Genomic DNA, 24,290 nt, shown 5'->3' on the forward strand with positions numbered 1-24,290 from the left:
CCGTCCCTGTGCCTCCCAGGCCAGGATCATGCCTACCCTGAGACTGTCAGCACGGGAAGAGACCCCTACGGCGGGCGGCTGTAGCCTGAGGCATGTGTGGACTCCCAGCTCGCCAGGAAGGGCTGCCCGAGCGCATCTCTCTTCTGGTCACGCCCCCGCCCCAGCCACAAACAAGTGAGTTCTTCCACGTGGACTCACTGTCTCAGCTCGGAAGTGGCCCCACACGCCCTCCTTTACCAGAGGGGGGCCTGAGTCCGTGCCTGCCCACAGCTGTCATCACCGCCCGACTTCCTGGCACTGCGCCGTGGCACCTGGTCATCTCCGGCTCTGTGCTGACACGTTTTATTACAAAACCTTCAGAAGTTCTGCGAATCGGCTCCCGGAGATCGTGCTCCCCACAACCGCCTGCATGAGCCTCGGGGCCTCAACCACAAGGCGACCACAGCGCATCAGCCACTTCTGCTCTGAGCCGAGCCTGGGGCCCTTTCCCCTCTGCCCTCCCCCCCAGCCCCAGCTGGGCTCACCACGCTTCCCCTTCTGGCTTTTCCTTCTTCTAAATCTTAGACACTGCAGGGAAGCAGAGCGAGGCCCTGGTGAGCTGCGAGGCCGGTCCAGCACAGGGGTGAGCCCCGAGCAGGCCGGAGGGCAGGTGGAGGGTCCTGTTTGGAGGAAGGCTGGGGAGGGGAGGGGCGGGGCCGGGCGGGCAGGAGATTCTGGCCGCTGAATCAACCTACTCTTCCCACAGAGCTCCCCTGGCTTCTAGAAAAGGCCCCAGCCAAGGAGCCTCTCAGGAGAGCAGAGTGAGGGTGTGTGTGTGTGTGTGTGTGTGTGTGTGTGTGTGTGCCAGGGAGGGACAGACCCCAGCATGACACAGACAGAGAAGAATCTGTGTGAGAGCGAATGAGACTGTTGGTCTCGATTTTCCTTCTCCTCCTCCTCTGCTCTCTGCCCAGTGACTGTCACAGGGCCCGCCTTACAGTACCTGCTCAGGACATGTTTACTGAGCAAATGAATAAACTAGGGCCTGACATTCTAGCACGCAGAGGTATATTAGGCCCAGCCAAGAATCGTGTTAGGGGTTCAGGACCCCCTGCCCCATTTTCCCTCCAGGGTCTAACCGGTGAGGCTTGTACACATGGGCCATGGTTCCAAGAAGGCCAAGTCTTAGCACATCCCAGGCCAGCTGAGCACCTGGCACCCTGGGGAGCAGGGAGCGGGGCCCCCACACCCGAGCACAAGAAGTAAGAGGCAGGGGTCACTGGCGAGCGCCACGGCTCAGGGAGGCTCTGCCCTGCCCAGGCGGGATCCAGCCCAGGACGGCGGGCTCGCCACTTACATCAGCAGCGTGTCGGAAGCCCCCTCCCCAGCTCGCTCCTGGCGCGGGGCAGGAGAGGCCCCCCACTCCCCACGAGCAGGTGGGGAAGGGAGAGGAGGGGAGAAGTTCCTTCTCCTGCAGCTTCGCCTCTGAAACCCGAGTCCGTCTCCCTCCACTGGGACCACTGCTGTTTTAGGAGAAATGAGAACAACTGGACGAGTGTCTGCTGGTCACCTGGCTGAGGTGGGCTAATGACAATAACCAAGGGCTCTTTACAGTTGACAAGCCACTTCCATGTCCAGGGTCGCACAGGGGTGCCCCGTCAACCAGTGGAGCAGGTGTCTCATTCCTGTCTTACAGGTGAGGAAATGGAGATACCTGCTTAGGGTCACGTGGGAGGTGGGGAATGGGTCTGACCAGACTCCCACCCCCTCAACCCTGCGAGCTGAGCTCCGGGCCGAGAGGAGGAAGGGGGCCGGGATGCTGAGGGCGGGGTCACGACGTGGGGTCTGGGGTTGAGGAGGCCGCAGCCAGCAGGCGCAGGCTCTGGTTCTTGCTATTTGTTCTGTGCCCAGAAAAAGACACATGTAGGTTTCCATACAATTTCAGGGGGCTCAGGGGTGCTCACCTGGAGAGAGGGAGGGGACCCAGAAGGGAAGAGAGGACAGCGCTGAAGCCAGTGGCAGCCCCGCCCGTCCTGCCCTCCCAGTGAAATGCCTGACTCGCTTGGGTCAAAGTGACTTCTGAGAAAATAGGATGTTTTTCCTCCCAAGCCCAACACAAAACACGTGGTATTCAGGAATACTCCGTTCTTTAAAAAAAATTTTTTTTTGTTTATTTAGGGGAGAGGTAATTACGTTTTTAAATTTTTAAAATTTATTTAATGGAGGTATGGAGGATGAAACCCAGGACCTCATGCATGCTGAGCGCCCGCTCTACCCCTGAGCTCCTCCGGCCCCCGCCCCCGGGCAATTTGTCCTTGGCCTTATACTCTGCCGTGCAGTCACGGACGGTGACGTCCCCAACAAGAGTCCCAGTGATGGCTAAGCCAAAGCGGCGAGCAGCAGTGTGCCGCGAAACAGGGACGGCTGTAAACCCTGTAGACTTCTGCTGTGCTGTAACACTAAACCCTTCTTCAAGTCCCATAAAAGGGACACGTTGGCGTCATACCGTGGCCCCACGGGGAGCCCCGGTGGCTATAAAATCTAAAGACAGATAATGCAGTGTCCACCTCTGCTGCGTCGTGAGTCCAGCCTACACTGATGTCTGCCTTTAATAAGCATTCACTCCATTTTTATTCAAGAAACTTTGTTTTTACTGTGCTGCAGTTTGGAAGCGTTTTCAAAGGCAATTAGGAAGGCTGACATCTGAGAAACAAGAACTACTGAGAAAAGTAGGGACAGGCGCCCCCTGCTTTCAGACGCATCCCCACGGCGGACGGGCCTTCTGTTCCGCTGTGCTGCCTTCGAGGCTGCGTCCAGCTTGGCGGCCGGAGGGGCGGTGCTGTCATGGCCGTGATGGCGTGGCCCGGAGCCGCACCAGCCGTCACCTTGGGAAGGGAGCCCTACACCTTCCCTTCCAGGCAGGAGCCCGGCCTGCCCAGAGGCCCAGAAACCTGCCCGAGGCCCCCCAGGGATTGAATGCAGGCCTGTGTCACTTTAAAGCCACAGTTCTTTCAACTGAATGAACAGTACGCAGTGGGGAGAAGGGGATACGGGCTTTAATTAATTGCAGCAAAAGTGGAACTTGTTGGAAAAAAGACTGATTGTGCCTTTTACCCCTTGCTAGGCAGAGAGATCCAGGGCGGGGCGGAGGCAGACGCCCAGGTTTGGGGCGGGCGCCAGACTGGAAGGCCGACTCCTGTCCCATTGGGGAGCAGAGGGTCCTTGCTCAGTCACCCATCTCTGGTCTGTCTTTTCTGTCCTCTGGGCCCAGCTTGGGTCTGGGAAGCTGTGTGGCCTGCGCAAGGGAACACCTGTCCTTTGAGAGCCCACCCCAGCCCAGGCGCGCTGTGGCCCCTGCGTCCTCACTGCCGCTCTGCGTGTCCAGAATCACGCAGGTGGGGAAGCTGCACTTGCTAAGTGAGGGGCAGTGGGACCCAGGACTGGGGACATGGAACCCTGCCTTTCGACTCACTAGACCCGGGGGAGGGAACTTAGCACAGCGTTCTCACTACACACGGGGAGCACGGGGGTGCCTTGGCGATGGGGAAGATGCACGGGGTCGGGGGGAGATGCTGGCAAAGCTGGAGAGCACGGTACACGGGACACAGTGAGGGCTTAACCCACGCCAGCGAGCGTCACTCTTAAGAGGAAGGGCTGGGGTTCAGCCCCAGGTCAGCCTGACCCTCTCCACACCATCCAGGGACCACGTGCTGGATCCCTGCTCTGTGGCTTGTTTACAAGCTGCGTGACCTCAGACAAGCCACCTTCCTCTGGCCTCAGTTTCCCTTACTGTAAAGTGGGGATATTGCCTCACAAGGTGGTTCAGACCCAAGTGCATTAGAAGAAAGAAAACATTGAACGACTGAAGGCAGCACGCGGAGTTGAGCATCCGCTGGTGTTTCAGTGAGCGTTGGTCGGTGTGTTAGGATCAGTCCTTGTTCTCCTTGGGGCCTAAAGCACAGAACCCTAAGCCCCGCTCCCCTGGAGACCAGACAAATGGAGAGAGCGACACCCGGTAAGGGTGCAGGGCGGGAGCCAAGGGCCGTGGGAGGGGCTGCGTGCCCTGACGCCTGTGAGTGCCTGGGGCCCCGTCTTCCCGCCCCCGGGCTGTGACTACAGAATCTCAGCCCTTTGTTCCCGTCACCCCACTGCTAGATACGAGCGTCCCCTGGTTATTCGGGGGTCTGGTGTCCACCCCACCCCTCCTCTGCTGCTCGCGTCCCCACCGCCCCTGCCCAGCACGCCCCCTGCTGCAGGAGGGGGCCTTTCCCGCTGGCCAGGGCACGGAGCACTGGCACCCAGCACGTTCCCGGCGGAGGCGGGAGGGCTGCAGCTGTCTCTGGGCCCCGGGGCAGCGCCGCGTCTGCCCACAGTCCTGCAGAACCTTTTGACTTCTGACTCTCAAGCTTCTAGCTCTCAGAGCTCAACCCAGTCCCAGAGGCCAGATGAGAAGAGGTCCCATATCATCTCTTTCTCTGCTCTCTCCTCAGACCAGGCCCACAACCCAATATCTCCTTCACTCTCCCTCCCACAAAACAGAAGTATCTAGGCGTTATCGACAGCTACCAAATATCCTGGAGAACACGGGTGGGAGTATCACTTGCCCTAATGGTGTCTGGGCTCGGGGTTTAGCAGTTCCCACATGCCACACTGCATCCTTATAAAGATGCTAGGGGACAGATACTAGTAACCCACTTTGCAGATGAAGACACTGAGGCCCAGGGGAGAGAAGTTGGATCAAGGGTATTAGCTAGTAAGTGGCCACGCTGGGATTCAGATGCAGGGCTGTTTGGTACCACCTTGCTTCCGGAAGCTGGAGGGACGACACCCTGAGAGCGCTAGGGCGGACTGTGGGCAGGTGGCAGGGTCTCTGGGTCCCTTCTCCCCGGGCACACAGGCATTAGCTGAGTTCCCCAGCCTTCCAAGCTCATCTGACGTGCCCATCCCAACCTCACTTTAATTACGCCTGCCCTTGAGAAAGCCAAGGACTTCGCGCTTCCCAGAAACCCAGGCTCCCTCAGAGTCTTCCAGCCACTGCCACGTGCAGGAGCCCGAGGAGAGGTGGCCTCTCTGTCCTTGCTTCTAGTGTTGAAGTGGCCTACATCTGGGTCTGCAGGAGAACTCCCTCCCGCCCTTCCTTTCCATTCGTTCATTCTTTCTTACTATTTTCGGGATCTTAAATGCAACGTGCCTGAGATAATGCTGCTCCCACTTTCTTCCCTGCCCTTGGTGTCTTCAAATCTTCAAATCACACGCCGCACCAGCCAGTTTAGCATAAGAAATTAAATTAATTTTCATGCTTCAACTCCAGATGTAAATGCCTTTATTAATAATTTAAAGCACATTTATTTATGCAGTTTGATATTTTTCAGGTTCAGGGAAGCAATTAAGTTTTGCCCAAGCTGCTGATCAGCAGACAGTGTCTCCTGTGCCTCCTGGCCCTCGGAAGGGGCTGCGGGAGAGAGCAGCACGCGGGCCCGGCCACGCCCCTCCGGCCGCCGGCCGCCACCTCTGTGAGACTCGGGCTTTGGATTCGAAGAGAGCACAGTTGTTTGCGGGGGCCCGTGTCCAGAAAGGCCAATTTCTTCCTCAGAATGGCGCCGGGCTATTAAACTTGAAGACCTCGCGAGGGCCCGGCCACTGAAATTTCCTCCCTTCGCCTAGTTCCTGGGCGGCTGTCATTCGCTAAAAACCACTTTTATCTCAGGAAGCAATTTCTCCTCTGTTAAGGGCTTAGCTGCGGGGGGGTGAGAAGAGCCAGCTTGGCCACTTTGGCACCAGTGAGCGTGGACACTTTGCCCCACCGTTTGTGCTCTCAGCAGGGGCTGGGGGTGGCTGGGGTGCCGGGGAGGCTGCGCCGGGTTAGGGGAACACATGGGGCGGGGGGGGACGGGGGGAACGCCACCGTCTCGTATTTGGCCGGGGGGGCAGCGTGATGTGGAAGCGGCGCTGGGCTGGAGTCAAGAGAGCTGGGCTCCGACGCAGCTCTGCACCGGCTCCCGTGACTCTCAGCAACCTCCCGGAGCCCCAGTGTGGTCGTCTGCGCCTGGGGGCGGCCCCTCCCTCCCGCGGTGAGTGCGGGAGGGCGTCCACTTTGGTGCCACGCTCAGGAGGGCCTGCCCTGCTCTCCTCCTGCGCGCCGTCCTGCCTCCTGACTGCCCCTCAAGGCCAAGTGCAGGGCCTCAGCACAGCAGGATCACCGAGGGATGGGCTGGGGGGCCCACTGGGCTTCGGTGGCCGCCTTAGCACTTCTCACTGTCAGAGCTTCGTCCCCGGAGGGGCATCAGTGTGGCGGCAGGGAGCTCTCCCTTGTCTGCGGACTCACCTCTGTCTCTCCAGCCCCAAGCCGATGCCCCGGCTTGCCACAGGCGCCCATAAATACGTTCTGAAAATGGAAGTGGAGGGGGAGGCTGCCGGGAGCCCGGGACAAGGGGAGGAGAGGGATGCAGCTGGGGGCTGCTCCGGGGCTGAGAGGGGCCCTAGGCTTGAGCCCGAGGCAGATGCAAGCTGTGGAGAGGGAGGGGGTCGCCAGAGGCTGGGAGAGGAGACGGCCGTGGAGGTCCCCGTGCAACCGGGGTCTAGTCCAGACAGGAGCCGCAGGGGCGCAGGGTCTGCTGCAGACACAGGCTTGGCGCCCACCTGGCTCAGACTCCGGCCCCTGCCATTCCCCTGGGTGCCTTCGGGTAATTAGCCAGCCTCCTTCAGCTCCTGATTCCCCGGAGGAGGGCTAGAAAACTGAGTGTATTGGTTCATTTGTGGTCCTTGTCCCCCTCCCTTCTAGGAAAGTCCTCTGAGGGAAGGGCTGTGTGCAGGGTGTGTGGCCGGAGCATCTAGGATCTGGTTACCAAGGAAGCAAAGCCTGACAATGGACCTTTGGACCTTAATGGGGAAAGAAGGAGACAGGGGCCTTTTCCTACGGCAGAGCTCAAGTGGGCGAGGGCGGGTCCTGGAGAGACACTAGCGGGAGGCACGTGGAGAAGGTGCAGACGGTGGGAGAGTCAAAGACTTCCAGCCTGTCCCTTGGGTCCCTGGGGGGGCTGTGACCTCCGGGAAAGCTGGCCTAAGTCTGGGTCCCAGGCTGGCCTTCCCCTGGGGCGTGACCATGTCATCCTGCCCCCTACCACCCCTGCCCGCTCAAGGCGTCCTGGACAAAAGCACTCAGCCGCCTCCAGGTGGACGCCTGCCTGTGGGACGCCCTAGACACCAGCATCCGGGGAGCACGGCTGCAGGGCACCTTGGTTGGAGTGGGAGGGGTGGGCCTCACCATTTACACATGAAAATCGGGGTGATGAGCGAGCGTATGGGGTGCCTCCTTCCTAGGTTTGTTCAGAGTGTGGTGCTCAGTCCCTTTTAGCTGTCATCCATAAAGGTCTCAGCCCTGGAGGCCAGAGTGACCTTGGGCAAGACACACCACCTCACTGAGCTCCATCTGGAGGACCGGGGCTGGCGGGTCTGCTCCGGGGAGCTACGATAAGGGAGAAAGGAGAGAAATTATACAGCCCGTAGTTGGCAGAAAATGTAGGAAAAAAGATTTCTCCACCCTCTTTCTCCCCAGAGCCCTGGAGGCGGTGGGGTGGGGTGCCGGCCAGCTTGTGACCCTCCCATGCGGGCCGGCTCTGCAGGGTTCAGATGCCCCCAAGCCTTCTCCCTGCCTTGTCCGCCGGGACCAGCAGCTGCCAAGGCATTGACGTGCCTCTGACATCCTTCCACTCAAGGGGGCCGAGGGATGGTGGTGCGGGACATGCCTGGTCTTCCTGCCCACATCTGGCTCAGCCCTCGGCCGGCTCCCACAGGTGGGCCCTGGAGGTGCTCCCGGCCAGCGGGGTGGGCTCCGGGCGGCAGAGGCTGATTTGCCCAGGGGCCGAGCCAGGGAGGCGGGGGCACCCCGACGCTTGGCTGGGCAGTGAACCCCCTGCACACTCAGTCTTTCCTGAGCTCCAAGCTGCTCAAACCTAGATATAGCAGGTGACAGATGGATGGAGCAGGAGGGACATCACTGGGCCCGTGAAGCCCAGGCACCTCATGGTCCCTATGGGGGAGCTAAGGTCGTGTGGGGCAGAGGACCAGAACTCAGATTTATTTCTTCAACAAGCCTGATTCAGAATGACCTGCAGCCTGGGCACTGTGGCAGGGAGCAGAGGTGACGGGGACCCAGCCCCTGTCTCTCACCCCAGATCTCCCTTTGCACCGGCTTCACGGGCATGAGCTCAGATGAGAGCACAGCCTTGTGTTGTGAATCACTTGGTCTCATGACCGAGCCTGCCAGTCCTCTGAGGACCCCCACCGCCCCACGCCCTGCGCAGACCCGGCCGCACACCTAGGGGCTCCGGGTCCCCGTGAGAGCGTCGCCCAGGCCTGCCTCTCACTCTCCTCTCTGTCACTTGCCATCTCCCTTGAAAAGCACAGACAGTGCTTTGGGGAACAGGATCGCCCCCTCTGACTCCACCAGCAAGCTGGCGATTGGGGCTCGTGGGCCGACTTAACCATCCAGCCCGCATTTTCCAAGACCTGAACCACCGCTGGGCTCATTTCCTGAGTCACTGAAGCTTCCCGGTCGTGTGAGTTTTAGGGATCTGGGGAGAGGCCTGGGGCTGTTTGACATCACCTATCCATCTCTGCAGGTGGGGTCGCATTTCTCCAGGAAGACTGCGGGAATTTGCTCTGCACAGCCGGCAGCCCGGGGCTGAAGGCAGGCTGCCGCCCACAGCTGGGGAATGACAGTGGTGCCTGGACGGCCTTCTGCTCTCACCGCACTTCCAGAAGCTGACGTCTAGAAGGGAGCTCCTGCCTTGAGCAAAGCAGAGTGCGAGGCGCTTGGCGGAGGGAGCAAGCCTGACCTCGGTGAGTTGAACCTGGGATGGGTGTGCTGGTACGTGCTTAATGACCAGCCTTCCACAGGAAAAAACACCAATTCGCCAGTTCCCGTGGTATAAACATCCCCCCGTGGCTGCCTGCAAGGTGCCAGTGTGGTGTCTGTGGAACGGTCGCAGGGAATCGTGTCTGGAGAGCAGGAAGAGGCTGGCTCCAGCACCCGCTGTCCCCAGCTAACCCTGTGGCAACGCACTTTGTAAAACGGGCTAAAATAGAAGGATAAGTACAAGTCTGGTCCCTGGACTGGGCAGCAATACCTTCCGACGGAGCTCCCTGGGGAGCCAGCCCGAGCTGCAGTCGGAGTCACGCTGCTCTGAAGGCTGGGTCCGTGCCCGCCCTCGGGCCTAAGCCACTCTCTGAGCCACCTGTCCCTTCTCTCCCATTTCGCCTTCCTTGGCTTCTTGGGCTGGACCCTCAGCCCTACGTGCTCGCCTTTGACCCTGAGTTTACTTCTAGCGGGTGGTTTGGATTTTCCGTGCGGACAGACGCTCATTCCTCTCATCACCAAGCGCGTCTGGAGCCCTTGTGGGGACACGTGCTGGGCGGTGCTCGTGGGGCCGTGGCCAGCGCCTGTGCTCTGCGACCACCACTGGGGACTCACGTTCGGGGGGTGTTGGGGGCGGGTGTTGAGTGGGTGCAGAGAGTGAAGTTGCACAGAGCAATAAATGTTGTCCTTGAACTCTGGCAACCAGCCAGAGGCCGGTCAGTCAGCACATAGACTCTTACCCTTAATTGATTTATCAGATTAGTGTTAATGGAACCCAGAGGAAGCTGGAGCCAGGCCGGAAGTGACTACAATAGAAGAGATTGCACCCTAGGATTCCTTCTGATCTTCAAACAGCCCCGAGAGGGAGGGGTTGTCCCCACTCTCCAGCCTGGGAACCAGGCCCAGAGAGGCTGATGGACTTTCCTGAGGTCGCCCAGCGACCAGTGTGAGTCCTGGCGGGCCTCCCGGGCACCCTGTGCCCGCTGCTCAGGCTGTGCAGATCCCAGAGCGTCCGGGTTCAACCCGCTCCCGGAACAGGCTTCTAGGGACAGCGAGGCATAGGCCCCTCCCGCGGGTCAGGCTGGGCTGCGCCGTTGCTCTGGACACTGCTTCCCTCCCTCCCTCACCGGCTCCTAGCCCCTCCGCCTTGGCCGGGCAGAGGGGAGCTGCTGTCATCTGAGCACACAGTCCAGGGCTGCACAGGAAAACGACATTGATTTATGTTCCAAACAGGCGAAGGGCGAGGCCAGGGGAGACGCAGGGTGGCGGGGCTGGCTGGGTGGTAAGCACGGGATCAAACAGAAGAAAAGTCTCCTGCGAGCCCCCCGACAAGCCACCCCGGAGTCCTGGGGAGGCGCGGGCTGAGAATCTCCCGCGGACGCCGAAATGGAGTCGCAGGTGAGGAGAAGTCAGCTCGGGGCTCGGGTGTGCCTTAGAGGGCTGAGTTCAATTAAAACCCTATTGATTTTCCCTGTTGATTAACACGCCCGGCACGTGAGGACGTCCCTCCGCCTCATCCCGCGTCACCGCTGAGTCTGGGCAATTTTATAATTGGCCCGAGGGGTTCTGATTTGAAACCAGAAAAGCCAGTTAGCAGGAGTCTCCTTTGACCTTCGGCTTGGGGTGGTAGGGGACGAGGTAATGACTTGAGACAGAGGGAAGGAAAAAAAACAAAACTAACCTAAAAATAAAAACAAAATATCAAGAGCAGAGACTTACATCTTCTTGGCTCCCTGATTAATAACCCCGTCACGCCGGTCACAAGCGCTAAACAGCGATGCTGGTTGCAGCTGAATTTTTTATACTTTCTATTAATCTTTAATGATAGCCTGGCCACCTACTCTCTTTTATCTTGTCAGATAAATGTATGGTTAACAGGATAATGAGATTTCTAAAGCCCCATTCCAGCTCCCAGCTACCTCGTGCACGCGGTGACCTCTGACCCCCGGCAGACAGCGGCACCAGGGTGCTTGTAATTGGTGGGTGTGCTGGGAATGTACTGGAAGCTGACGGATGGCTTAAACTTTGATTCGAGGTCAGCGAGGTCACAGAGCTCTGGAAGACCGGCCCGGTTTTATTACCAGCTGCCTCTGATGGGGATATAATTAGATTTAGCTATTGCTTTATTAACAAGTGCTCGCTTCCCCATGGCGGTGGGTGGGCAAATGTATTCCTTGGATAATTTGAGGACACGAGTCTGGCTTTATTAGTAAGAATATATCATCTATATTTGACCAGGCGCCGGCACTCATCTGGCTTGCTGGACTTTGGGGGAACTTTGTCACTTTTACTCATTTGCAGTATCGAGTAAATCGGCTGTGCCCTGTGAAATCTAGCTTCGCCTTGAACTCTGTCATGTAGGGAACCTCCCTCTCGGCCTGTTTCTCAATGACCGAAGAATAAAAAATATATAAATAATTTTATCCACCTGTCCATCCGTATGTTCATCCACCCGTTCCTCCATCCATCCATCCATCCATCCATCACCTCTTCATCTACCCAATCATGTGAGTTCTTGCTAAATGTTAGGTGCAGCCCTAGGAGAAGGGGAGGGGGTCCACAAAGAGTTAAAGACTTAATCCCTTTCGTAAGAGGTTTACAAGCAGACAAATAACTAACTTTCAAAGAAGGACGAGTTAAAAGCCATGAGGAAATACTAACAAAATGCTAGACGGTGCTTGGAAAGTGTGGAGCGTTGGACCTGAACATTAAAAGCATTCATACTCTGGTAACAGCTCTTAACTTTACTTGCATTTTTCAGAGAAGGGCTGGGGTGCAGGAAGGAGGAAGACTTGAAGGAAGGGCTGAGGAGTTTCTGTAAATATCTGAAAATTTGGAGACTTTCCCCCATGCATGCTCATAACAGAAAGTAGAAAGGAACAGGGGAAGAAAGGGAGAGAAACCAAGTGTAGAAGAAGGAGAGTTAAAGAGATCACTCATTAGTCCCGGACTCTAATTCAGCGTCTGCTACGGAGCATCTGCTGCGTGGAGGCCGCATCCCGGCTGGGACCAGCCTCCCCACTCACCTGAAGGCCACCCCGACACGAAGACTGCGGTTCCAATGCTCAGTCCTCTGGTACCTACCCGTGTCACTCTATTCTGAAACACTGTAACCTTGGTACTTTGGGTGGTTAAATACCATCATGTAGGCATTTTTAAAAACACTTGCCACGTGCTACGCTGGGCACCTCTCCTCTACCTGGTGACCAGGGGTTCATCTCCTGCTATCTTAACAGGCACCTAGAGGCATGCGCTGCACCGAACATTCCTCATCGAGCAAAGGAGTGCGCTTTTAACAAGTGTTCTGACCACATCTTCACTATGTTTCATCTAATCCAAGACGCACTGTCCTGTTATGCACCATGGAAAGGAAGAGCACTGCTCTTCTAGGCCCCTAGTTATCCAGTGACACGCTACTGACTGTGGGATGCACCCAGGTTCCCAAACGTGAGAATGCGGAAGAAAAGAAACACGTTTCACAGACGATGGTAGTTGAGACCTTCCTCCAACACGTTGTTTTCTTTCTCGTTCCTTGGTTTCCTTGGGACGGTGAACACATTTTCTTGGGTCTGCTGACCGGTTGTTCTCTAGAGCCAGTTGGGCTTCGGTCTACTCCCAGAGCCTCAGACGGCGTCTCCGTTAAGAAGAGAATGGAGTGCAGTGGCGGGGGGAGGTGGCCCTGGCCTGGTTCCCCAGCCTTGCCTGGAGAGACCCTGCCGCCTCTTGCTCTAGAGATGGAGTCCCTCTGCTCTCCTCCCCTGCCTTGCTCCTGGACCACATCCATCCTCCTAGGGCCTGAGCCTCTCCAAGAATCACTTACCTCTACTAGGAGGCCCTCAAGAGTAGTGGACGGGAACATCCCACCAGGAGTTTCCTCAGTCCTGGCCTTAGACTCTCCCGGATGGAGCAGCGTCTGAAGGCAAAGGGTGGAAGGCAATGGGGAGTTGGTAAGAAGTCACCACTGGTGGAAAAGCTACTCAGCCCTTTCCCTCTGGTTGTGGCAATTGTTCTTGGCCATTAACTCTCAGTCACTCAGGGAATTTTCAGGTGGAGCTAGAAGGATCTAGAAGCTACATGTATACTTATTTCACAGACCCCATCTAATGTCTGCCCGGAGAAACGGCTCCTTTCTAAGGGCCCTTCCAGTAACTACATTTATTGAGCATCTGAGAGGCACTGGGTATCGCCTTCTCAGCTACGCTAGTCAGGACAGGCTGGGTTATGCTGCAGAGACAAGTACCCAGTTGTTGGTGACTTAAGCCAGTGAGAGTCCATGGGTCTTGTCACTGGCGGAGGGTCCAGCGTGGGCATCGCCATCAGGCGGCTCTGCTGGCCGGCTCTCCTCCGGGAGGCCACACAGGGGTCCAGCTCCTTCTTACTCAGCTTAGGCTCTGCTGGCCTCGAGAGCCTCACCGTCTCCCAGGCCTTAGAGCCCGTCAAGTGCTCCTCGGGGTCTTCTGCACCCAGCCAGCCAACCAGCAAGGGGTGCCTGGGGAGGGTCCAGGGGCCGGGCCTGCCAGTGGCAAATCTCACTTCCGCCACATTCCACTGGCCAGAGCTTGTCCCATGGCCCTGCTCAGGTATGAGGGCCATGCCCAGGAGGAGCCTGAAATGTGCAAGTGATCACTTACTGTTGCCTCTTCCTCTCCAAAAATGGCCTCCACTGGCAAGTGGCATGAAGATGCAAACTCAAAATAGTGTCCCCTTCCTTGTTGCGCCAGGGCCTAGAATCCACTGTGGGACAAAATTAAGTGAGCAACCAATAACAGAGCAACAAAACCCAAAGAGCAACACACACACGCTTGGCCGTTCACACCGCAAGCTGCTCTGAGACCCCACAGTGGCCCTGCTTCGTCACTCCTGAGAAGGGCAGGTTGCCCCAAAGAGGAGGGGCAGTCTGCAGAGGGGACAAGGGTCTGGAAGCCAAGGTCCTGGGTTCGAGCCCCACCCTCCCCGTTGTTGGCTGATGGTGTTAAGCGAGAGCCTTCCTGTCTCTGAGCGCCGGGACTCTCCTCAGTGGTAAAACTGCATAAACCAAAGTGGAGTTTTCTGATCTTACAACAGGATGCTGACAAATCCTGGTGTATTCACGGAGTCCACAAGACAATAGTTTTGAAACCAGGACCAAAGCAGTGGACTAAGTAACACTGTGTAGGACTAACTTAGTTTCCCGTTGCTGCTCTAACGAATTACGTGAGTGGCTGACAAGCTAACTGAATGGCTTAAAGCAACCCACTCTTATTCTCTTACAGCCCTGGAGGTCAGAATTCAGAAATGAATCTCATGGAGCTAAAATCAAAATATCAGCACGTCTGGCTCCTTCCGAAGCTGCCTTGCCTCTTCCAGCTTCTAGGGCTGCCGCATTCCTCTGCTCACCCCCTCTCGGTGTACCCTCCCACCTGCCAGCCTTTCTTAGGCCGAGAACAAATCTCCGGTGTGGTGGTGAAGAGGCTGGGCTCCTGGGCCCGTCTGCTTGCATTTAATTCAAGCTCTACCACGTGATACCATCCAACACTGGCTCTGTGACCTGGGAAAGCTGCTCTGCTTCTCTGTGCCTTGGTTTCCCCACCTGTGAATTGGGATATAATGGCAGCCACTTCAGAGAGCACTGTGAGGACTCGGTGAGTTGACACCACCAATGGGAAGGGCATTTGAGGGCCCTGAGCATCCCCAGACCACAGGCCCCATGCACCCCTGTTCCCCCCGACCCACGCCAACCTCAGCAGAGACAACCACATCAGAGGCAAGCCATCGCCTAAATGAACCAACTTCCAGATCAGTTTATTATCAAAACAGTATAAACATTGTTTGTATGCCCAATAAACAGTTCCTCAGCTCTGCAAAGTGAAATATTCCTTTCATTATGAAACTGAGAAGCCATTTATCCCGCGTCCTAAGTGGTGTAAATAGACCGCGTGGCAGTCAGCGGAGGGATAATGGCACTGTTTATTTTCACTAGCTCAGGATGGGCTGACACAGCGTGTACCCGGGGCGCGAGCGGGGCTCCTGGAAGGGGACCCGCAAATCCGTCACTCCCGCCAAGAACAAGGTGCCGGGCATCTGTCGTCAGGCTCTGCGTGCCAGGTGCAGGCAGGCGGGGGATGTCGGGATTCCACCTGGCACCTGGAGGAGCCAGCTCCGCGCTGCAGCTGAGAGAGGTCCCCGCGGAGGGGGGAGCTGGTGGACCTGGGCGCCCGATGACCCCCCCACCTCGCTGCTCAAGATCGCCGTCGCACAGGGCCTCAGGCATGAGCCTGCAAGCGACCTCGCAGCGCAGGAAGCTGCCCACCCCAGTGAGTGTGGCAGGACCAGACGCCGAGGCTGAGAACGGGGTCCAGGGTCAGGCTCCGCTCTCTCAAACATGGGGTATCGGGCAAGTCCTTGGCTCCCTGCCCCCTGTCCACTTGTTTCTGCAGCGGGGACGTGACTGAATGGAGCGTGTGTAGGTGTTCAGCTTTGTGCAAGCTCATGCCCTGATTTTTCTGGAGAGGAAACAGAATTCCATAGACAGAAGGTCAGTGGCTCGTGGGCGATTCCAGATCAGACCTAGGTCTCCTGGCTCCTGGTCATGAGTTCTTCCCACCAGTGCGTTCCTCGGATTAAACATCATCTCTGGAAAGGCAGCGCCACTGTCTCTACATGCACTGCGTGCCTCCAGGGCGTGGGGGCGGCTATTTCCATGGATGGCGCCCACCAGGGTGGTGGGCACACTTCCTGCACAGCTGGAGGGGGTGGTCTCCATGGGCTGAAGGCCTCAGCTCGGAACAAATGTGTTTCTAAGGAACAGAGGACACCTTGGCCCACTGACACTTCGGTACAGATTAATTTTATTCCCTCCCTGGCAGAACATAGCAATCAACAGAGTTGGAACCTGAGACACTGTGTTACTTTGGAGTTTCAGGATTAGAAGGACCAGGACTTGGGACACAGCCTGGGTTGAAGGCTCTGCATCACTGGGGGGCGGGTATGTTGACCCCATGAGCACCTAAGATAAGGAAGGGGAGATGGGAGAACCCTCAGTTGGAAGGGATGAATGTGGATGCTGGACGGGAGCCTTTCCCTGAAGAAGGCCATGATGAGTCACTTCATCTCTTTGAGACTCACTCTTTTCATCTCTACAATGGGCATAATAATATCTCACAATTCCGAAGAGCAGAGGCTAGACCGGAAGATCCTCACAGGGCTGTGCCAGCCCCAGAGTCTCCGCTGGGCTGAGTCAGTCCTGTGAGGCGGGTGGGAAGCTGTATGCGTGTTTAGGATTCTTCCCCACTAGAGTGGCCGGGAGCCCCTGGTTGGGTGGGGAATGAGGGAGCCGAAGGCTGCTGGGGCGCAGGCAGGGTCTGGCGGGAAGTGACCAGAACAGAGGGCTTGGGCCCTTTCGCTGAGCGGAGAACCAAGGTTTCAGCCGTTGACATGAGGGCAGGGAGATGGGGCCGTGCCTGGGTCCGACCTGAGGGTCTGGGTGTGTGTGTGGCGGAGGAGGTGCCCGGGTGGGCTTGGCCCCACAAAGGGCTGGGAGAGGGTTCAGGAAAGGATGCACAGAGCGAGTGTGAAGCCCTCCGGGTGCAGGCCACCTGCTGTCCCCAGCGTCGGTCAGGCCCGGGCAGAGGCTGGAATCGCTCCACGTGTTCCAAGCAGATTTAAGGCAAGGAGTGGGTTACAAGGGGCGAAAAGATCAGAGGGAAAAAGGAAGTGAAGCTCCTTACCCTTCCACCGGGGGCTGCTCCCGTGCGGGGGCTGAGGCCCTCAGCCCCGTGCAGCCCAGCTGCCCTGCCGGGCGCAGCCCCCCAGTGGGCACCTGGAGCTGCTCTTCTGCAGATGTGCTGGGACCGCCTCTGACCTGCTGCAACCCCCGGGCCCCGGCTGCCCCGGCGCACAGCCCCGCCGCTGCTGGAGGCACTGGATGGCAGCAGACAAAGGCTTTCTCCCTCTTCCCTGCCTTCCAGTCTCCTGCAAGTACTTCCTATGGGCTGAACCTCATGGGAAGCCAGCAGGCAAGGGAGTCTGGGAAATGTAGTTTGCAGGGATAGTCCTGGGGAAGGCGGCAGGAGGGGAGAGTGTGACACTGAGGGCCAACCTGCATTATCTGGAGCAACCCGCGGCCACCGGATACATCATCCGAGGTGAAAGTTTACTCTGGATCCTTCTAACCACTTTTTTTTGTGGTGGGTTTTATCCTGTCCATTTTAGGCATGAGGCTCAGAGAGGTTCACTACAATGCCCGGGGTCACACAACCAGCAAGTAGCAGAGCTGAGGTCTGAGCCCTGAGCGTCTGCTCCTTTATGCTTGGGGCACTGCTGGTCACTGGGTTCAGCTGAGCCAGGGCTTTGAACAGGTGGCCGCTCCCAGCAGGAACCAGGGATTTGGGCGGAAGCCAGAAAGCCAGGTGAGGCTCGCTAAGTGGGAGGTAGGGTGGGGGAGGCTCAAGCCCACGCGGTCCCCTGGGGCTGAGTTCGCCAGCAGGCTGCCGGGCTCGGGAGCAGTGGGTGTGCCCGCTCCCGTCCGGTGTGGAAGGCAGTGCTACCCCACTCTTGAGCCAGTGTTTTACTGCCCAGAGTCGGGTGGGGGAGATGGGGCCTGACCACTGCCCACATTTGGGGGGGGGAGCTGTGTGACCACGGCAGCGTGCCAGAGCAGAGCAGTCATGGGTCCGAGAAGCCTGGGGCAGCCTTGGCTCTTTGCTCCTCCAATGTGGAGGAGGTGTAGGGATCCAGGGACCGACCGCAACTGGATGGAGAGAATGCCCCGGTGCGTGGCACTCTGGAGCCGGGGCCACACGGTCCCACACCCGGCATCACTCTGGCTGACGGTGGCAGGGCAGTCAGTGTGGCAGCGAGGTTGGTGGACCAAAATCCAGAGGCCGGGGCTGGCGTTCCAGCTGTCATCCCCTCACTGAGCCAGCGTAGGCAGATCACAGTCACTTCTGCGATTCTGCCGAGAAGTGGTTGCAAATACCACCTGTAAGGAATAGGAAAGACCCTCAGGGGAGGCCGTGGCCACTTGGGGGCGGCACTGAGCGCCCTTTCCTCCTCCATCCGGAACGCTGCAGCTTTTCCAACAGTCTATTTCCTTGCCCCTTTCTCGAAGTCCCCCAGCTTGGCCTTCTTTGCTCCTTGTTGGCTAACTTTGGCTTTATCGGAACCACTGAAGGGGCCTTGAGGCTTAAGTCGACGCCATGGCTGGGGAATCTGGGGACGAGAGACGGGGTGGGGCTTGGTTCTGGCCGCACAGTTGCTGTGGACAGTGGAACTTGGAGGCCAGGGCTCCTGACCTCCCATCTAATACTCTTCTCAGCGAAGCCCTTGGGAAGATCCCTGGCTCCCAGGAAGACTCTTACGTTGGAATAAATAAGCCTCATTGGGATGACTTGGGAGAAGCAGGTTTGACTTCAGCCTCCCAAGACTGTCGGCTCAGTCTCCTCTCCCCTCACACTCCCAGTGTGTCCTCACCTGCCGCCTTCCCACCCAGATCAGGTATCTATTGCCGAAGAAGGCCGCGCAAGAACCACCCCAAAGCTCAGCGACCCAGGATGACAGTTGATCCGGCTCGCACTTGTGCTGGTGAGCCCTGCTGCGTGTGCTTGAACGCATGTCTGTGCTCTGGCGCCGGGGGGGCGGGGGGGAAGGACTGGGGGCTGGTGGGTCCTTGATGGCTGTGCCGGCACACCTGCTGGCCGTCTAGCTGTCAGCAGCAGTGCCTCGGTTTTTCTTGTGGATTCTAATCCTCCTGGAGGCGGCTCGAGCGTGTTCATGGGGCAGCGGGGCTGGAAGAACAGCGTGAGCTGAAGCCGCAAGGTCCCTTGAGGCTTAGAACTGGCTCACTGTCACTTCCACTGCGTGCTATTGAGGGAAGCAAGTCACAGCAGGTCCAGGTGCAAAGGCGGCCAGTGGGCGGAGCCTCAGTGCCTCCCCCTCCTTGGTGACCTGCCACATCTCCACAGATGGAACGACTGCCCCGTCCCAGGGCAGACACTGCAGTGGCTCGCTGCGCTATCTGCTCTGCCCTCCTTCCTTGGTCATGGAACCCTGACCTTCGTCTGGGCTCAGCATCACGACTACGTTTCTCAGACTTCCCCGAAGCTGGGACAGACAACATAACCAGATCTGGCCAATGAGTTGGTAGGAGAACCTGGCATACCTCCTTTGTCCCTTTCTCTTTTTCTTCTGTCTGCTAGCTGCATGGGTTCTGGATGCAGTGGCTGGAGCGTGAGCAGCCACATGATCCCATCAGGTTAGGCAGTAAGATGGCAGAGAAGCACTGAGGTTCCTGGTGAATTAACGTCTTTTGTGTAAGAGGAAAACAAACTTGTGTCTCCTTGAAGCCATTGTTATTCTGATGTTTTTGTTACTCACAGTTGAACTTGATCCTGTTAATGGACTTTCCTCCAAGTACTGACTGCTTTTCACCTTCTTTCTATTTCTTATAATTGCCCCCGTCTTACAAAGCGCTCTAAGACCACACTCACCTCCACTTTTCCGGATTCCTAGATTGGGTACTCAGGGAAGGCCTCTTTGAAGAGACGGAGCTTGCAGCGAGGAGAAACCAGGCAGGTGCTGTAAAGCACGCTCCTGCCAGGGGAACATCATGTGCAAAGGCCCTGAGGTGAAAAAGACATGTGAGTATTTGAGGAGATGAAAGAAGGCCCCTGTGAATGGAAAGCAAGGAGGGAAGGGAAGAAGAGGGCAGACAGTAAGCCAGACCACACAGGCACCATGTGGAAAACAGGAGGTTTTAGGCACCATTATGTTCTGATGGTTAGGACGAGGTTCTCCTGCCTGTAGTGGCAAACCTGTGTCAGTGACCTACACAGCCACGAGGAAGGCAGTCCAGGGTGCGCACGGAGGCTCCAGGATGTCATTAGGGATCCAGGCTCTGTTAGCTCTCTGCTCCACAATCCTTATCAGGTGGCCCTATTCTCAAGTCTCCTCATGGCCCAAGATGGCTGCTGGAGCTCCAATCACATCCATACCAGGCACGAGAAGGGAGGTGGAGGAGGCCTCCGGGTTGACTCAATCCCCTGTAAAGAGCTTCAAGGAAGCCCTTCTGAGTGGCTTCCTCTGACGTCTCGTTGGCTACCCTTGGCTGCAGGGCAGCCTGGGAAATGTAGTCACCCGGGAGCCATTAGGCATGCACATTCCCAGCCTATATAAATCGGAGTTCTGCTGGAGGAAAGAAGGGGAGACGGTGTGTGCTAGGTAACAAGAAGCCTTTGCCAGAACTGGGTTCACACGAGACATTTATTAAAAGCCTGTTTGTCCTATAGCTACACGCAACGTGGACGAGTCCAGCAGACATAAGGGTGAGTGAATGAAGCCAGAATTGAAGACTGCTCTATGATTCCAGACGAACCTAGTCGACGGTGATGACAGTCAGCAAAAGGGCGATTCCTGGGCCTCGGTGCCCAGGAGGAGGCATTAGGGAGCTTTCTGGGAAGCTGGAAACACTCCAGTTCTTGATCCGGTGGAGGTTATGAGGTGGATACCAGCATAGAAGTTAGTGAGGTATCTGCTTCACACTTGTGCTCTTACTGCACATTCCTTGTAACAAACTTCGATTTAGCCCTTTCATTGTAACAGGCGCTGTGTGCTGGGAGTAGAGAGAGAAAGACACCATGAACCCCGTCCGCAATGCAGCCTTGTCCTGGAAATGACAGTGTTGAGGGAACAAAGACAGCCGGAAGGAAGAGGAGTTTGACCTTGTGGGAGCAAACCTGGGAAGCCTTCCTGGAGGAGATGATACTCTAACCCGAATGTTGAAAATGAATGGGAATTTGCTACTGGCTGGAAGTGGCTGGGCAGGGAGGAGGTGGTAGAGAGGATGGTGGTGTGTGCATGCAGCTGCGAAGGCTGAGTGACTGCCGGGAGTGGGATGGGAGGGAGCAGCGAGCCCAACGCCGTGGAGTGGTCCTCTTGCAATGCTGGCATCTGTCTGCCTGGGGAGAGTGGGGACCTTGGGGGCTGCTGGGCCGGCGGCCTGTACCACATGGCTGGGCAGGCCGGCCGCTGGGAAGCCCTCTTCCTTCCCTCCATCCCTCTCCCCTCCTCTCTGCTGCTCACAACGTGGTCCTGAAATGACACCAAGAGCAGCTGCTTAAGCGATTTTGCCAATTAATGGGTCTCTGAAATTAAACCGCCTGCACAGCCTGGATGTGCCTCTCCGGGAGGAGTTTAGCAATTGTCTTCATGATAATCAGGCTTGACTCGCCTTCGCGCACATTAATAAAAAAGCGAAGGCGTCGGGAGAGATGCCCTTTCGAGGGGAGTATCGACAATATCGTAATGAGGCCTGGGGAGGAGGATGCTGAGGCCTGGAGCTGCATGCTCAAAACGGGTCCCCTCTGCCAGCGAGAGCCGGCTCCGGCCGGAAGCAGCCAGGCTCACAGTGGAGAATATCAATGCTCGCAGCCAGGCAGGCCGGGCTGGTCTGCAGGAAGGAAAGCAGAGGGCAGGAGATGCTGGGGAGGAGCAGAAGGAGGGCCTCCTGGAGGAGCAGGCAGGGTGGTGGCAGTGGGAGGGCAAGCCGGCCAGCGTGAAGCACCAGGAGCAGGAGCGCCGGGCTGCTGCCAGCCCCCTGCCCCCACACTCAGCAAGGCCCAGGGACCCTGCGTCTTCATCCACAGACATCATCCTGTGACGGCATGCCTTCCCCCACGCCAGAAGTGACCTCAGAATCCTCCACACCACATCCCCGACGCGACACTCCAAGTACACCCTCCCAGGTGGTGGGATCAGAACCAGAATTAGAGCCCACGTGCCATCCAGCCTGGGAATCTACACCTTTGCCCCCGCATTCAGCATCTTCCAGTCCCCCATGCTCTGCACCCTTTCCGCCATGCAGTCCCCTAGGGTTCCTCCCAACGGGCACTGTGTTGTCACAAGGATCAGAGGCTTAGGAGGTGAAGTTCTAACGGTGGGAACGCAGGAGTGGAGCACGGAGGTCCTCGAACTGCGACAGCCCCGGAGGGAAGGCAGCTAACAGCTTGCTGGCATCTACAGAATCAACCCCTTTTAACCTTTGCGTCAGTTCTCCTGAAAGGTGTGCCCTCTGTCTTGCGCAGGGGGATGTGAGGCTTGTGGAAAAGTTACACAATTTGCCCAAAGTTACATTGAGTAAGCGGCAGAGTTGGGACTGAAGCCCAGATCAGTGTGACTCTCAAGTCAGGTCAAGGAGGGGACACACCCCCCCCCCCCACTTGGCTCCTGTTGGGTTAGCGCGCTCAGACTAGCGCGGGAGAATTCAGTAAAACGGAGGATGTCCTTTGTGTGCGGAGCCTCCCAGCTGCCCTGGGAGAGGGTGAGAGTGGGGAGAAGAGGGGAAGGGGGCGGGGACAGGCCAGCAGCACCCCCAGTCGCCTTCAGTGATGTGTTACGCACTTGCTGTGTGCCCGGCAGACTCTGTAGAACATGTGAGCCGCCCCAGAGAGCTTAACAGAGCATCCTGTTCCCTTCGTATTAAGTGCGAGCTTCACGCAGCTCGCGGTGGGCTGCCCGCGTGTGAGACCTCGGATGTGCTGTCTGCACGGCTCGGCTCCGACTCGAGGTCGCGCAGCTCTCAAGGGGCTGAGTGCGGATGGGGAAGCCAGCCCGTGGGGGGGAAGCCAGGCTCACTTCGCACCCCCACCAGGGCACCCCGCCGCCCGTCACCGGGCGAAGGAGCCAGGGCCAGCTTTGTGACCTGGCGGGGGGCACAGCACGGTGCCCCCTGCCCCCAGCTGTGGTGCCTGTGTTTACTGCAGGGACGGGGCTGCTTCCCTGGGTGGCCCACGCCAGGCTGTCCTCTCCCACACTCCCACGGTCATCAGCAGTCTGAGCGCTGGACACCACGTCTCTCATTCTCTCTCTCCCCTAAACTCCCGACAGGGTAATTATTTTGGAATCAGCACACTTACTTAAACCTTCACGTGTGTAAGGCAGTGTAAGACTGTGCCAAACCTACACTAAATACAGCACATAACATCTACAGCTAAAACTGAAATGTTTTTTCTGAAAAAAAGGTCTCTGTTTCCTCCTCTCCGTGTGACTGTGTGTGCACAGCAGTTGCTGTCTGAGGGAAGGCGTTTGGTGTCAGTTAGTTTCCCTCGAGTGATTTTTAAACCAAGAACACACACGAGGCTCTAACTCCCAAGGCCGTGGCCGGGCCCAGACGTAGGACCACGGGCTCAGATCTGGGGACGCGTGCTAGGGCAGAGGGCAGAGCAGGCCGTCTCCTCCCCACACCCGCGTGAACGGCCTCTGTCCCCGCTTCGTCCCCCGCTTCATCACTAGCACTCACAGGGAGGTGCCGGGGCTGGGGGTGTTCCCAGCTCATCTCGTCCAACCCACACTCAACCCGGGGAAGCAGGCTCACCTAGAAACCCCACTTTTCCAGTTAGAGAAACTGAGACCGCCGACAGCATCTGCGTGGGATCACCCATCATTCTCCCCCCCTTGGCCCCCCGGTGACAATGGCTTCTGTGGGGCAGATGCCAGGACCCGGGGCAGCCAAGGACAGAGCGGAAATGATCCCGCGTCGCCACACAACTCAAGGTCTGTGTGTTTCCTCCATACAAACCTCTCTCCCCCGCCAAGTCCCTCTGCTGTGTCCCCCCTCCTGGCACCTCCTCAAAGAGAGGCGTGGGTGACGGAGGAGGGGCCTCCTGGGACCGCAGCCCCCAGGCCCTGCCCGTGTCACCAAGGGCCTCACTGGCTCCAAGCAGCCATGGCGACGGGAAAAGCCTGGACTCCAAGACATGAAGACAGAGAGCCCAGCGTTTCATTGGTGCCCTAGATGCTTCTTTCCCAAGTTAACAGCAATCACAAAGGGCCATGAGTTCCACTGCTTCCCCCGGTGGGGCTCCCACCTGCTGCCTGGATTCGGATCCCGTGCGGCTCCAGAGGCTGGCCTGGCGGCTGGCGCGGGCGGGCAGCTGGGAGGGACTGGGCGAGGGGTCCCCGGGGGGCTGCCCCATCTGCAGGCTCCCCGCCTCGGCGCGGGAGCCGGGCGCACTCCGCACGCAGGGCCAACACCAGCGGCTGTCGGCGGAGGTTTCCGGGCCCTCGCCTGTCTGCTGTGCAGGTGGCTCTTTCCACTCAGAGAATGAAACGAGGGTCCTGACTCAGGTGACTTTCTAGGCGAAACTCAAGTCTTAATGTCAAGGGATAGATTCACCTTCCCGCAGGGCGGGACCGGGGTGAGAAGAGTGAGGAACCACGAGTGCAAACTTCCAGGAGCTGCTTAACTCTCCAGGCCGGGCAAGTGTCTCCTTAAATCTGGGGTCCTAGCCCCCAGTCCGCCCCACCCCGACCCTGACCATTGATAAGCACGTGGGGCCTCATGGGCTTTCTCTCCCAGTCTCGTGGGAGAGGGGCCAGCCTTTCTTCTTCCTTTTCTAGATCTCACGGTGGCTCCCCTTGGCAAGAGGCCAGGTTGCACGGGCAGAGAAACGCAGTAGGTGATGCTCATAGACTTTGCCCA

The 24,290-nt window shown here is 57.8% G+C and overlaps 2 long non-coding RNA genes across 2 annotated transcripts; both read left to right on the forward strand.

Moving 5' to 3' along the window:
* The first annotated feature begins 573 nt into the window (after positions 1 to 573).
* LOC116285806 (uncharacterized) lies at positions 574 to 14,446 on the forward strand. Its single transcript, XR_012064993.1, has 3 exons — positions 574 to 622; positions 8,601 to 8,820; positions 14,089 to 14,446. It is a non-coding gene; the product is annotated as an uncharacterized lncRNA (long non-coding RNA).
* A 2,409-nt stretch (positions 14,447 to 16,855) lies between these two features.
* Positions 16,856 to 20,966, forward strand: LOC116285804 (uncharacterized). The gene is made up of 5 exons (XR_004195489.2): positions 16,856 to 16,959; positions 18,306 to 18,397; positions 18,778 to 18,955; positions 19,325 to 19,452; positions 20,414 to 20,966. It is a non-coding gene; the product is annotated as an uncharacterized lncRNA (long non-coding RNA).
* The last annotated feature ends 3,324 nt before the right edge of the window (positions 20,967 to 24,290 follow it).

This window comes from Vicugna pacos, chromosome 27, assembly GCF_048564905.1.
Source record: "Vicugna pacos chromosome 27, VicPac4, whole genome shotgun sequence".
Classification (NCBI taxonomy): domain Eukaryota; kingdom Metazoa; phylum Chordata; class Mammalia; order Artiodactyla; family Camelidae; genus Vicugna; species Vicugna pacos.